At 42.3% G+C, this 14,441-nt stretch overlaps 1 long non-coding RNA gene across 1 annotated transcript in view; it reads right to left on the reverse strand.

Annotated features, from left to right (window-relative positions):
- The window catches only part of LOC120098511 (uncharacterized), a 47,183-nt gene extending 34,465 nt beyond the window's left edge, over nucleotides 1-12,718 (reverse strand). The window contains exon 1 of the long non-coding RNA XR_005496763.2: nucleotides 12,216-12,718. This is a non-coding gene — a long non-coding RNA (uncharacterized LOC120098511). The remainder of the gene's footprint in view (nucleotides 1-12,215) is intronic.
- Between the last annotated feature and the right edge of the window lie 1,723 nt (nucleotides 12,719-14,441).

A 14,441-nucleotide genomic window follows, 5' to 3' on the forward strand; every position in this document is an offset into this window, starting at 1 on the left:
GAAAATTCACCAGAGCGATGCCCATGATGCCCTGCTGTTTGGTATCTATTGCAGTCTTCCTAACTTCACAACCAGGTCAATTCCATCCCGGACATCTTCCCCACATTTCAAGGGAGAGGGAAGAGTCCCCAAGGGCCTCCATAATGAGGCACAAACACTTCTACAGAGACAAGTCAGAACTCAGCCTCCAGATCCCCCAGTGTCCAGTCCCCGTTCAGCACAGGACTGTAACCTTTGCTGTGTCCCCTCCGTTTTTGGCACTCATTGGAAGACTTGTCTACTTATTTTGCCCTCCGTTTTCTTTGCTTGGAATTTTATTTTTAAAAAGAAGGCCAGCTGTGGACATTTTTGTTTGTTGGCTCACTTGCTTTTTCCTTTCTCTTTAGTTATTATGACCATGCAATGTTGACACAGTTTTCACCTAAAGCAGACAGGACATTTGAAATACAAAAAATAACAATGATCCCAACTGCTCAATTTTCTGAGACATCAGATGGACTGGTTAGACTATAATATATTAGCTAGTAGTTTCTTCTTTCTTCTTTCTTCTTTCTCCTTTCTTCTTTCTCCTTTCTTCTTCTCCTCCTCCTCCTCCTCCTCCTTCTTCTTCTTCCCCTCCTCCTCCTCTTCTTCTTCTGCTCCTCCTCCTCCCCTCCTCTCCTCCCCTCTCTCTCCCCACCCCCTCTCTTCCCTCTCCCTCCCTCACTTGCTTGGGTCCTCACTCTCCTCTTTGGCCAATAAGTGTTTTTCTTTCTGTAGCCATAATTGCTAAATGCATATTCTGCATATTTTAATTTCTCTTCTTGCCCTGGTAAATATTTTCAATCCTGTAATTTTAGCTCCCACTCAAACTACTTGCTTTGAGTTATTTATTTATTTGTTTATTCTTATTTTTGTGTTACTGGGGATGGAACCCGTAGTCATGTGTGTGTTAGGCAAGCACTTCACCACTGAAATACAGCTCCATGCTTGTTTTCCCTTTTTATTTTGAGACAAGGGTCTCATTAAGTAGACCAGACTGACCTTGAACACACAACTTTAACATCTGTGTCTTAGTTCTCAGATCAGATGGGATATTTAGGCTTGTGCTACCAGGCCTGGCCTTATTTCAGTGTAGTTAATATTATGAAATCACTAGCTTAGAAACAGTTCCACTATGGATTTCAAAGCTAAGCTATTCGGTTAGAATTCTATGCAGTTCTCTGCGGAAACAATGGAGCTATTATGACTGGCAACTCTGGGCTGGCAGGTTGGTTATGACACTGTGATTTTGTTTTTAAATTTATTTTGAAAATAGGATCTTGTACATTTGAGACTGAGCTCAAACTTACCAAGTAGCGGAATAAATGACCTTGAACGTCTGATTTTCCTACTACCCCTCTGCTGGGATCTCAGACATGCACCACCACACCTGTTTTATGTAGTGCTAGGGACATGCCATAGTATACTTCTCTGTTGCTGTGGTAAACAGTATAACCTAGAAGCAATTTGTGGAGGAAATAATCGATTTCATTTTGCAGGCTATACACCATCATTGGGGGAAGTCGGAGAGGGAATTCAAAGCCCCAGGAACTGAAGCAGTAACCTACTTACTACCTTGTTCAGCTTGCTTTCCAATACAACTCAAAACTGGCTGCCCACGGTTGACACTGCTCATAGTGGCCTGACCCTCCCATGTCAAAACCACGAATCAGGAAAACGCATCACAGACTTGTGCACAGGCCAATATGATAAAGATAATTTCTCAGTTGAGGTTTCCTCCTCCCAGGTGACTTTAGGTGGTGTCAAGTTGACAAATTTTACTCAGCATACAGTGGCACGTAGGGATTTGCTCATGCTAAGAAAGCATGTTACCAATTGTACTACTCTCCCAGCCTTGGATATGGGAATTCGTAAGAGGAGCAAAGAAGGGTACCAGAAAAGGGGTAGAAAAATCCAGGTTTTGGCAACTGGATTGGTCCCATGGGACTGCCAAGGATTGGCTCTGAATTGATAGCTTGCTTGGTATGCTGACAGTGTGCAGAGCTCCCAGCAGGAGCAACCCTCCATGGGCACTTGGGTATGAAGGGAGGCAGAATAATTTGGTATCTTTAGCCAGGCTGAGTGGCTTTGGAGACCAAAGGAAGACAGCCAGCAACAGCATGGGTTTTAATTTTACATGGCTCATTTGGACATTGGGGCCTGTTTTCTTCAATGACAGTGAGGGAATAGTTCAAACCCAGTTGTGTTTCATTGTGATGAGATCGTCAGTGCTTTCCGAGAATTGTCTCATCTCATCATTTTTGTCTCAAAACAAGGGCATATCTTTTTCTTCCCATTGCGATTTTACATTTATGCTATGGGTTATGTATAATGCACTATTTTTAACTTGTCAAGAGTAGTTGTGGAAGATTATTGTCATTTCCCTACACACTTCCATTCATGACTCAAAAATATTTTCTTGCATTTAGCCTTAAGAAATAGAACAATAATGCATTTGAGTGCAGAGTCAATTGCTGAATGACCCCTATGGTTTTTGTTTCAGAACTGTGTCGTGCTATTTATAAATACCAAATGGCCATTGTTTGAAGGCAAAATGATCATTTCAAAGTATTCCAAACAATCTAGCAAATATTTTAGATTCCTTACTCTCAACCCTGCTGTAATCTTTCAGATGTCTTCCTATTACTGACAATTGTTTTATAAAGTCCTCCTGATTGCGCCTCTTGTCTTTGAATGTTATAGTCCAGAAATATTTAGACAGCTTTCTGGATGGCTGCTATCTCCTCAAGACCAGGAGAGAAGCCAGCTCCCTAGTACCAACTTGGTATGTCCTGCATATCCAGGGCAGAGTTTAGAAGACCTGGGCCATGTGACTGATAAACCATTTGGAGAATTGCTCAGGCCTTCATTTTTTTTCTTTTCTTTCTTTTTTTTTTTAAATCAGAAATTCTGGCATAGCACCCTCCAGCTGTGCCACAGAGGGTCACAGTCCTGCTGCTGCTTGCTCCTGTCTATTTTTGTCTGCTTCCAAATCAGAGGCCTAGAAGGGGCTTCAGAAGCTTGTTGCCTTCATGCTCAACTTCAGAGGCAAGCACATCGACCGAATTCTAAAAGACTTGCCAGTGGAAAGCACTTCAAAACCAGCCAACAAATATTTGTGATTACGATGTGCATGCAATAGCTTCCAAAGAATGTGGAAAGCTATACCATCCATACCCCAGGAATTTTCTGTGCTACTGAGAGAGATGCACAGATATGCACAAAACATCCATCGAAGAGTCTCAAATGTAGCGCATGTTTGAAGGTTGAATGTCTAGACCATCACAAATACGTATGTTCCCCACCTGTGTGTGTGTGTGTTTCTCTGTGTGAGTGTGCATATAAAGAGCAGAGAACTTCAGATGTCATCCCCTCAGGTGCTGCCAACCTTGTTTTTTGAGACAAGGTCTCTCACTTGGGCTGGCATAACTGGCCCAAGGATCAGCCTGTCTTTTCTCCAGGTCTAGGACTACAAGTATATATACCTGACATTCTACGTGGATTTTTTGGGTTCTGGAGATCTCTCTTTGGTCTTCCTACTTCTAAGGCAGGCACTTCACTGATGAAGCTATCTCCCTATGCAAACATGCATTCTTGACATCCTTTTCCTTTGACCCTGTTGTTTGCTGCTGGGGAATTCTAATTGTAACACATTCCTCCCAGGTCTAAATTCTAAAGTACTGAATGCAAGATGATTATGTCTCAAAGGTTAAGTAACTGTTTAAATAGCCTAGACACAAATTCCACCAATTATTAATGTAAATGAGGTTTTTTTTTCTCTTTTCATGTTCATACTTATAAAATGGAAAGGTAACAGCATGTTCCTCATTGGGTTCCTCATAGGTGAGTTATGGGTTGTTCAGACTAGTGCCTGATATATAGAAAACTCACATCAGATTAAATGATATTTGCCCAATAGTCATTCACATATTTGATGACACATTAATGTCCTCTTTCATCTGCTTAGTTCTGCTTGTTCTTTTTTTCCCTGTGTAACTTCATCATTGTGTGACTAATGACAAAATCATTTAACTATTGATCTCAGAATAAGATAGTAAACCCACTCAGTCCTTTCTGTTAGGTTTTAATGTCATCCTTACTCCAAATGTGATATAAATGGGGGAGGGGGCTCAGCCATGTTCTAAATAATTCATGTTTGCAAGAGTGTTTCACCCAAAGACATGAGCAGAACATGGCACTAATCCTCAAAGGCCTTGCTTCCAGTGTGAAGAGCAGACAGATAAATAGCCTTCCTGTCTCTGGCTAAGTGTGAAGGGCTAATTGCTAATCGTCTCACATTGGAGAAAAACCTTCAGTTGAAATGGAAGCAGCAAAAAGGAAAACCAATCCCCAGGGGAAAGAGAATTTAGAAAGAAAAGAGAACTACAACACCCTACCAAGCTCCAGCTGCTACCTACAAAGTCTGGAGAAGACACTTTGCCTCATGAAGGTACAGAGTGTGTAACAGTGTAACAGTGTAACAGTGTAACACTGAGAGTTGGCTACCTGGAGACTGAACTCAGATAACTGGGGCACTGAGTACATTTCATGATAGCATGTTCCAAACCTCAGCTTTGTTCTCAACTTCAGCTTCCAATTTTGTAAAATGCTTGAGTTCTCCCATGATGAAAACTATACTGTGTACCTACCAATGATCAAGCCTAAATCATTACTCAGTGCTCATCTTTTCAGAACATGTCCAGTTTTTCCTTGCAGAAAAGTTCCATGTGGATGTGCACATGTGGACGTACCCACAGGTATTCAGTTCTGTTCTGTTTTACAAACTGCCATCTCCTTAGCAATTCATGTTGTAGTGGAGATAGGATCAACTAAGCACAGAAAAACTGTAAAATTTATTTAATTTACCAATGGGAACCCTAAGTCCAGAGATGCTTCTAAGCTGACTTGGAAGTCCAAATTACATGCCTTAAACCTATAGACATTAAAGTCTATCTCTCAAAAGGCATAGAAAGACAGAGAACACAATGTAGAAAAGGGTGTCCAGAAAAACCTTTTTAAAAATTAATTTTTTATAGGTATGAGTGTTTGGTTTGCTTCTATGTTTGTGATTACCATATGTATGCCTGGTGTCTCTGAAGATGAAAAAAGACACTGGGTTCCCACGGAAATGGAGTTAGAGATGGTTTTGAGCTGCCATATGTGTGCTGGAAACTGAACCTAGATCCTCTGGAAGAAAAAGCAACGCTTTTAACCACTGAGCCATCTCTCTAGCCTTCCAGCTGAGCCTTTGCTGAGGGTGAATGAGGATTGGCACAGCAGAGCTTCTTGCTTTTGACTTAGGGTAGAAGGAATTGTGTCAAGTGTCAATAAACCACTTGAGGCATAAGTGCTTAAGATCTGACTGGTGACGGAGGATAGATGAAAAACACCCCTGTACATGAACAAGAAGACCGTACTGTACATAAGACGGACCACAAATGACAAAGAAAAGGTTAGCACTAACTCCTTGAGGTCCTGGTTAGCATGCTCTAGAGCTTCAGGGAATTCTATCTGTGCCATTAAATAGAATGGGCTGTGTTACAAAAAGAACAGAGACAAGACTGAACAGTGCCTTTGAAATCACCTCATAATAATTGAGAAACATTCTTTCCAGTAATGTTTTCCTGCCTGCAGTAGATAAATAACAAAGAATAGAGAAAACCCCAAAACAAAACTCAACAAGAAGCTAGGAAAGTATTGTATTTTGTTTTTTAAGTGGTTATAGAAGTAATATAGTGGGTTATGATTTTATTATTTATCTTGCCTACATATGTTTGACTTTTCTATTTGACGCTCGTGATCTGTGTGTGTGTGTGTGTGTGTGTGTGTGTGTGTGTGTGTGTGCGTGTGTAGGAGGGGTGGGGTATATGCCTGTGTGCGCGCACACGCGCGCACACACACACACACCCCTACACACACACCCCTACACACACACACCCACACACACACCCCTACATACACACACACCACACCCCTACACACACACACACACACACACACACAGTCACACACAGTCACACAGTGCTGGTCTTTTCCTGGTCTCTGATGATGTTCAGCCTCTGTCTATTTTCCTATACTATCACATCCGTTCTCTTTCCACACTGTGCTCTGCACTTTGATCCTATAATCCCATGTGAGGTGGCTTTCCTAAACACCTCAGATACCTAATTGAGCTCAGCTGTCCTGGACATTACCATCAGGCACACTCTGGTCCCTTGAATCCATTGTGATAACTGTTTGAACTTCAGGTCCCTATTTTCATCTTGGAGGCATACATACAGTTTCAAATCCTAAGAGTCCCCACATACCCACTGCTTCTGTTTTTCTTGGGCTCTTCATTTCATTCCAATTTCCCCAGAATTATATGGGAGATAGGGACATGGAGGCTTCTGTAGATATCCTGGTTCTCCCGCCCTTCTTTTTCCTCCCCTTTCACTTCCCACCCACACTATTATCTAGTCAAAAATAGTAATTTGACTTGAGGTCTATCAATGGTTGCTCCTTGCTATGGGGAACCATTCATCCCTCCCGTAGGATAAACATATTCCTTAATAATCTGCATTTGCATTCCTCCTGGAATTATACTGTGATTCCCTCTTCTCTCAGGAGATCACTATCTGAACCTCCAGGCTTGCTGACATCCCACCGTCATCCTCCGGAGATTCTGCAGTATTGCCCCATACCCACCAGCTAGATCTGCCCATCCATGCTCTGTATTTCTCTTCCCCTGATGTTCTGGTGACCAGCATGGTTTCACTTGCTTTATGAGTCTGCAGATCCTTGAGCATTGAAGTTTTATCTTATTCATCTTTGTCTCCTAGGGCCTACCAAGGATTGCATAAAAGTTTGTTAAATTGTACAAAGAAATAATGGAAAAGTTTACCTGGGGGGCTTTTTCTTTCTGATCAGATCACTTTGATCACTGGAAGGCTGGAAGGCTGGGAGGAGGGTGGCTTTATGATGAACATCTATTTCGTGTTACTCATTGCTCAGTGTGCTTTCTATATTCTCTCATTTGATCCTCACAGGACCTTTATAGGGTTACTATTATTACCCCCCTTCCATATGAGTATAATGAAGTTCAGAGTCTGAGTGTCTGGCTCATTCTGTAGAGTTCAGGTCTTGGAATTCAGTGAAAACTAGGACAAAGATTCAAATTAACTTGATATTACCCTCCAGCCATTGACTTAGTTAACAACTCAGCTTGAAGTGGCTTGAGCTGTATGGAAATGCTATAGAAATATAAGGTTATTATTCAAAATTCTCATGATCTGTGTGTGTGTGTGTGTGTGTGTGTGTGTGTGTGTGTGTGTGTGTGTGTGTGTTGGTGTGTGTGTGTCTTTCTTTTGGCACTGTCCATCTTAATTTTTGAGACTAGGTTTCTCAGTGGCCTTGTGCCCATCCAGTAGACTGGACTAGCTGGCTAGCAACCACTGGAGAACCTGGTTGGGAATTACACGCATGCCCACTATGTTCAGTCTTTGTTGTCATTGATTTTAACATAGGTCCTCATGCTTGGAAGGCAAGTGTCTCCTGTCTAAGCTAACTCCTTTACCTGGTAGCATTGTTTTCAGAACTAATTAAATTTGATTCTCCAGGGTAGAGCTTTATGAGCCTTACAACTGGGAATGCTACTAATTTCTGCTCTTTGCTCCCATTACTTCTACCTGAATGCCCAGAGAGCTGGACATATGTGTCTGCATGTTTCTGCCTCTACTTGCTCTTAAGCACAAAAATTTGAATTCATTGGGAATGTTAATGAGAGTATGAGTTTGATATATTAAATGTATGTTTTTCTTACACTTTCAGAATAATAACATTCTTGAAATGCGCTCTTCTACCCACTCCCTTTTCTGGTCCTGGAAATGGGACCCAGGACCCTCAAATATGCAGAACAGCAACTCTACCTCTGAGCCATCTCTGGCCCCAAATTTTAATTTTTCATGGATCATCACTACAGACTCTGGTCTTTAGAGACTCAGAAATCTTGATCTAGAAAATTTTCCAACAAGAAACATTTACTTCAGTCAGTTAAGGAGAATAAAAAGTGAGAGTCTTTATCAGGTCCTGGAAGCATTGGTAAAACTTAAGTTTCTTTGTTGGTGATGGCTGACAACCTAAGGAATCAGTAAGAGTAAACTCGCTTGTCCTTTAACTAACCCAAACATTCACTTCCTACTATGTGGAAAAGATTCTCCATACACAGAAGCATATCCTATTTGTTCACATACATTTACAAAGGGTTAATTTTTTTTCATGGATTGTGAGTTAAAGTTAGGCACCGGCTTTTTTCCAGAGATGGCAGAGGTGGGAGAAGAGGGAAGAAGCCATAGAAATCATGTGTAATGTTCAGAGAAATATAACATTAACAGGAGGCCTATTGTTTAAACACTACATAGGTTTCTTCCAATGGGGGTGTGTGCAGTCCCCTAAAGGAGAAAAAAAGAGAGTTGTTTACCTGATTTCAGATCACCCATGTAAAAACACCAGACATGAGGATGTAGGCTTATACATGTAGCACTGGAGAGGCAGAGATAGGAAGAACCCTAGGGATTGTCTGCCACCCAGCCTAGTCTTTGTAAAATGGGAGACTGTCTCAAAGAGTAGTGTGGATACTAAGTGAGGAAGGCATACATTGAACTCTGATCTTTACATGTACATGCATATACACATGTACATGCAAACACCACACACACACACACACACACACACACACACACACACACACACACACACACACCAGGAACCAGGACCAGGAAAATAGAACAGTGGGGGATATTGGATTATGCTTTCGTCACAATCCCAAAATTCAAACTGTATCATCGCCTCAATTTTTTTGGCCACTCATTTGGAGGCCAAACCCACCTGGGTCAGATTTCATTTGACAAAGACATCTGACCCAACTTGCTGCATGTCCGTCAATAGTCTCCATTTATCCCACTTAGTGTGGGTATCATGGTGCTGCTGCAGGCATTCTAATGTGTTCTCATCAGGGCATCTTGTCACACACAGCATACACATCATATTTGGAAAATCTGGCCAAAGAGAGTTTGGATCATGCCACCTGTTGGGGTTGAAATGATCTTGCTTTAAAACAAATTCTCCTGAAATACAATATCTGAACCACCTAGCTCATCGACTGTAGTAACCCACACATTCTAGGAAGATCTCAAATCTATTGATCTCTTCTCTCATTCTTTCTATGTCCCCATCACAGACACACCCTTTATGCTGTGTCCTGTATGGCTCAGTCCTGGAAGCCTGACTGGGGCAAGTCGGAATTGGGGAAACAAGACATTGAAGAAACAACAGACACACATACAGAAAAGCTGGGATCACACAGACTGGGCTTGGACTGATGGAGTGCACCTCCCATGCAACCTTAGATCAATCACTGTGTACAGACGAAGAAGAGAAGGTACCTTAGTCTGATGGGACCAGTCTCAGGCTATACATGTCCAGGAGGATGAAGACAAAGAAGTTGTGTTTGCTAATTTTGCACACATTGACAAATCCACAAACAGACCAGAAGAAATTCCCCTGAGACTAATCTGGAGAAGACTTCATTATTTCCATGGGTCTGAGGCACTGGGGTCCTTGACACAGCACTGCCCATAACACAACAGGTGCTCATTTAGGACTGTATCTGCTCCTCACACCCCACTCTTCCCTTTCCTCACTCTTTTGCTTGACCTGTCTCCAATGTCCCCTTGCCTCCCTCTCTCCCTCCATTCCTTCCTCTATTTCCTTCATTTGTGTTGGAGGCTGCCTTGCACATGGTAGGCAATCATTCTGCCTCTGAGCTACATCCTTAGCAACCCCCATACTATTTTACCGTTAGTTGGAGACAAAGGAGGTCTTGCTAAGTTGGCCAGGCAGGCCTTCAACTTGTGATCTTCCTTCATCAACTTCCTTAGCAGTAGGATTACAGACCTGTGCTTCTACGCCAGACTTCTAGCATTCTTTTGATAATTTATTCACCCACTTCCTGCCTTCCTCCAAACAAATTAGGTTGTTAGGGAAAAGTCATATGCTTTATTTCCTGACTTTTGAATGTTAAATGGCTGTGCTATATCGTATTATTTTTAAATACCTTATCTATTTTTTTTTTTTTTTGGTTCTTTTGTTCAGAGCTGGGGACCGAACCCAGGGCCTTGCGCTTCCTAGGCAAGCGCTCTACCACTGAGCTAAATCCCCAACCCCAAAATACCCTTATCTAATTACCCGTCTTACTTAGCTTACTTCATTGAAGTGGTATTTCATTGAAAAATATATACACATTAACCAGACATAATCCATTCATCTTTGCCCCACCAGGTCCATAGGACCACAAATTAGTGGCACTGTAGTCATGTGTGTGCCTTCCTGTGTCAGCAGATAAGTTACTACCCTGTTTGAAGCATCTTCCCTGCTTATGTTCCCTCTGCTGGTCTTATAGTTTCCCCCTCTTTTTGTCAATATCTCCCATCACCTTTCATGCCCTGTCTCTTCTGTTCATCACAGGAAGACCTAATGAAGGAGCTGTCAATGCCTCTCCCCCATTTTCCTGCTTCATTAATTCCTTAGGCTTCAGCTGTTATCACACCTGTGACATTGCTTTTGTCCAGCTCCCCATAACCTATTCAGTGCCACAGGTAGTGGCTGCTTCCCTGGTCTTATCCTGACCTTTCAGCTGCCCATCATAAAGGCATTTTATCTACACTTCTGCAACTAAACAATCTCCTTCTCTTCTTCCTCCTGTATTCCTCCTCTTCCTCCTCCTCTTCCTCCTCCTCCTCCTCCTCTGTATCTTCTAATTATTTCTTCTCACATCCTTCATTGAAAGCTCATATTCTATGGAGTGGAATGTCCTCATGTAAATCATTTCACTGATCTATTAGACCCTCTAGCCTTAGGAAATGCTTCTTTGCCTACAGACCCATCCTGGTCTTGAACTTTGGGTGCACATACCTTTGTGTCCATAGATGATGATGAGGATTCCAGAACCTCACTATCAATGTATCATTGTATCAATTCTATCAATGTTTCACTGTATCGATTCTATCAATGTATCAAACACAGGATTGGTACCAAAGTTCTTAGATGCTCTATTCTCTTCTATGGAACAATGTAGTATATTTGTTGACTTATGTTTCCTTAGATGTGTTTTCAGTCATCTCTACAAATGATGCTGATACAATGTAAATACCAAGCAAAGAGTGACCACATCAAACTGTTTAAGGAAAAGAGACAAGAGAAAGCACATTCCGTGTAGATGTAACCTAACTAGCTCAGACTAAAATGGAGGTAAAGTCAGATGCCTGCTTGAGAGGGCAGGGGTCTGTGGGGGCAGGTGGCAGGACGATGCAGCTGGCTCTGCTGACATAGACTTTGATTCATTCAGTGTGGTGTTGAGAATATAACAGCTTCTAAGTTTTCCCTTTGCAAATTTTGGATTTAAAAATAGCATTCTCTCTCTCTCTCTCTCTCTCTCTCTCTCTCTGTGTGTGTGTGTGTGTAGACCCCTAAAATACTTTTCTGCCTGGTGGTGTGTTCATATGCCTCCAACATAACATGTGAAAATGTCTCTATGTGATTAGCAGTGCCAGTCTCCATTTAAATATCTAGTGAGCACCTAGATTCAACACATCAAATATATTTACTTAACTGAGCTATGCTTTCTGGAATATTCTATCCCAGTAAGCAGGAAGAACTCCCAGCCAGCTGTTGCTAAAGACAATGTCTAACTCCCTCCATTCTCTCTTCTTCTCTCTTCTTCTCTTGTCTTCTCTTGTCTCCTCTCTCTCTCTCTGTGGTCACTTGCACATGTGCATGTGCATATGTTTATGGAGGTAAGAGGCCAACCTTGGGTATAGCCCCTCAGGTGCCATCAGCATTGTATTTTGAGAAAGAGTCTTTCACTGGGAACGGGAGCTTGATGATTAGGCTAGGTTGTTTGACTAGTGAACCTTGGATCTGACTGTCTCTGACACTCCAGTGCTGATTACAAGTGCATGCCTGGATTTTATGTGGGCTCTGGGGATTGGATTCAGGTCCTTGTGCTTGCACAACAAACACTTCATTGACAGAGTCATTGTCCTAGTTGCCTTCCTCATTGTCCTAACTGCCAACTATGATCCATCAGCAAGCTCCAGTGCTAAGGCGTGCCTTTTCCATCTCTCTACTCCCCTCATTAGACTACCAACATGTCTTACCTGAGCTGATTCAGTAACACCCAGTGCAAACTCCTGTACATTCTTGCTCTTCTGTAGTTGATTCTCTGCAGAGCCGCTACAGCAATGCTTACACAGGGATTTGCTTGTCTCTCTTGTCTAATATTTCTGGGTGGCTCTTACGGGGATGTAAGGCAATTCTGCTCTTGGCCTTGGCCCACTATACTCTGCAGATTTAGGTTCTGTGTCCCCATCCTTCTTCCCCACCCTCCTCTATAGTCTCCATCTCCAACTATCAACAAGCCACACTGAATATAGTCTCTTTACACTCGTCAAACCTGTAGGCCTACTAGGGCTTTTAGAATGTACAGATTCCTTTTCAAGATCTCTACCATGTAGGACTTCTTTACTACACTGGGGTCAGTTTCAATTCACCCTCCACTCTTTCTGTTGCAACCTCCAGGGAGACAGAAATTAGAGTCCTCATTGGAGCTTCTGCCTCAGCACTTAGATGATTTAACTGGGCTATGTGCGTTTTCTGCTCACACTGGTGATGTCACAATGTAAGGTTCTTCTACTTGCCTGAACTATCTCAGTATTCTCTCAGCCACGTCATCTCTGAGTTTGTCTCTCTCATTTGTGCACCTGTAATGATATGCCTGTCATCCTTAGACACCCTTGATGTGATCCCTGGCTATATAATTTAATGCACTTGTATTCTTTTAGTTCCTTAAACATTTCCTATTCCTTTGCCACTAAGCACAGTCTCCCCTTGATTATAAAGTTACTTCACATTTATTTATTTATTTATTTATTTATTTATTTATTTATTTATTTATTTATTTTATTTTCAGCTCCAGCTTATCTTCCAGGTGTTAGCCTAGGAATTGTTTCCTTGAGAAACTGTCCTTCCCTTCCCAGATCCTCTTTCTGCACATCATGTTGGAGCAGGCTGAGTTTTTCTTCCCTGAAGATTCATTGCTTCTCAGTACCCACCTCCCTTCATCTCTGCAGCTAGAATTTAGTGTAAAATGGCTCTAGGGCTAGACTGACTTGAATCCAAGTACCAGTTCCTTTCTTCCTTAGCTGCATGAAATCGAGAAGACCATTTAGACTTCCTCTATGTAAAATTAAGCTAATTATAGTCTCCACCATATAGATTTGCTTTGAGGTTTAAATGAGTTAATAAACACAAAGCACTTAGTACAGTGCTTGGCAGATAAACACTCAATAAAGCATCTTGAATGTCACAGTACTGAGGGCTGGGATTACACTGTCTCGTTCACCCTGGCACATGCAATAGCTGTTTGTTGAGTATGTAAATAGTATTCTTCATGAATCAATTAAAGTCAAGAGTAGGCTTATTAAACACCCATGTTTGCTCTGGGCTCTTAATCTAGAGATTAATAAAACACAGTTTTCACAATGGAGATTTATCAGCTTATCGAAGGGAAGAGTAGTGGCAATTATAGCCTATGTGCTCAGACTTGTCCTTGGAGAGTAGCCCATGGCTTGTGCTGTGATTGCAGGCTTCACTGTCTCAGGGCTGAAAGAATGGAAGCTCTGGAGAAAAGAGAGGGCCCCTTAGACAGAGCGGCAGCAAAATTTTGTTACAAGGATAGCTACGATTTCCACGGAACAACTCAGGAGTTGGAATATTTCAGTCAAAGAGAAAATAAAGGCGCGGGACTGGGAATTCAATGGGCGGGTGAAGAGCTGGTTTTCAAGTGTGGTTGTGGCTACTATTACTATTAATGAGTGTTGTGTTTTATAAAAAAGAAAAAGAAGTCAGGAGTGTGTTTGGTAGAGGCGCGGTATGGTGTGGGGAAAGGGGTGCCTTTGTGGGGGCCCATGCTGAGGCAATCCCTTTCCCCTGAGTTACCAGCCACAGGAAGGCATAGTATAGTATAGAAATAAGAGTTTATTTAGGGCATGGGGAAGGGAGTTCGGGGGTGGATAGTGGAGACAGAAAAAGGCGGGGGGGGGGAGTGGATTGGGGAGAGAAGGGACAGAAAGAGAGGAAGGGGGTAGCAAGAGCTAGAAAGCAAGGAGGTGGGGCAAGCAGCCCCTTTTATAGTGAGTCTATACACCTGGCTGTTGCCAAGCGACTGTGGGGCGGAGCATACCTGGATGTTGCCAAGTAATTGTGGGGCGGAGCCTAGAAGGAACGCCAACGCTAAGAATTCTTGGAGGTACTACTACTTGCTGGGAACTTCCCAGAGTCAAGGACTTAGAGATCTGTAGGAGTGCTGGCAGCTCCTGAATGCC

Source organism: Rattus norvegicus, chromosome 19, assembly GCF_036323735.1.
Source record: "Rattus norvegicus strain BN/NHsdMcwi chromosome 19, GRCr8, whole genome shotgun sequence".
Taxonomy (NCBI): domain Eukaryota; kingdom Metazoa; phylum Chordata; class Mammalia; order Rodentia; family Muridae; genus Rattus; species Rattus norvegicus.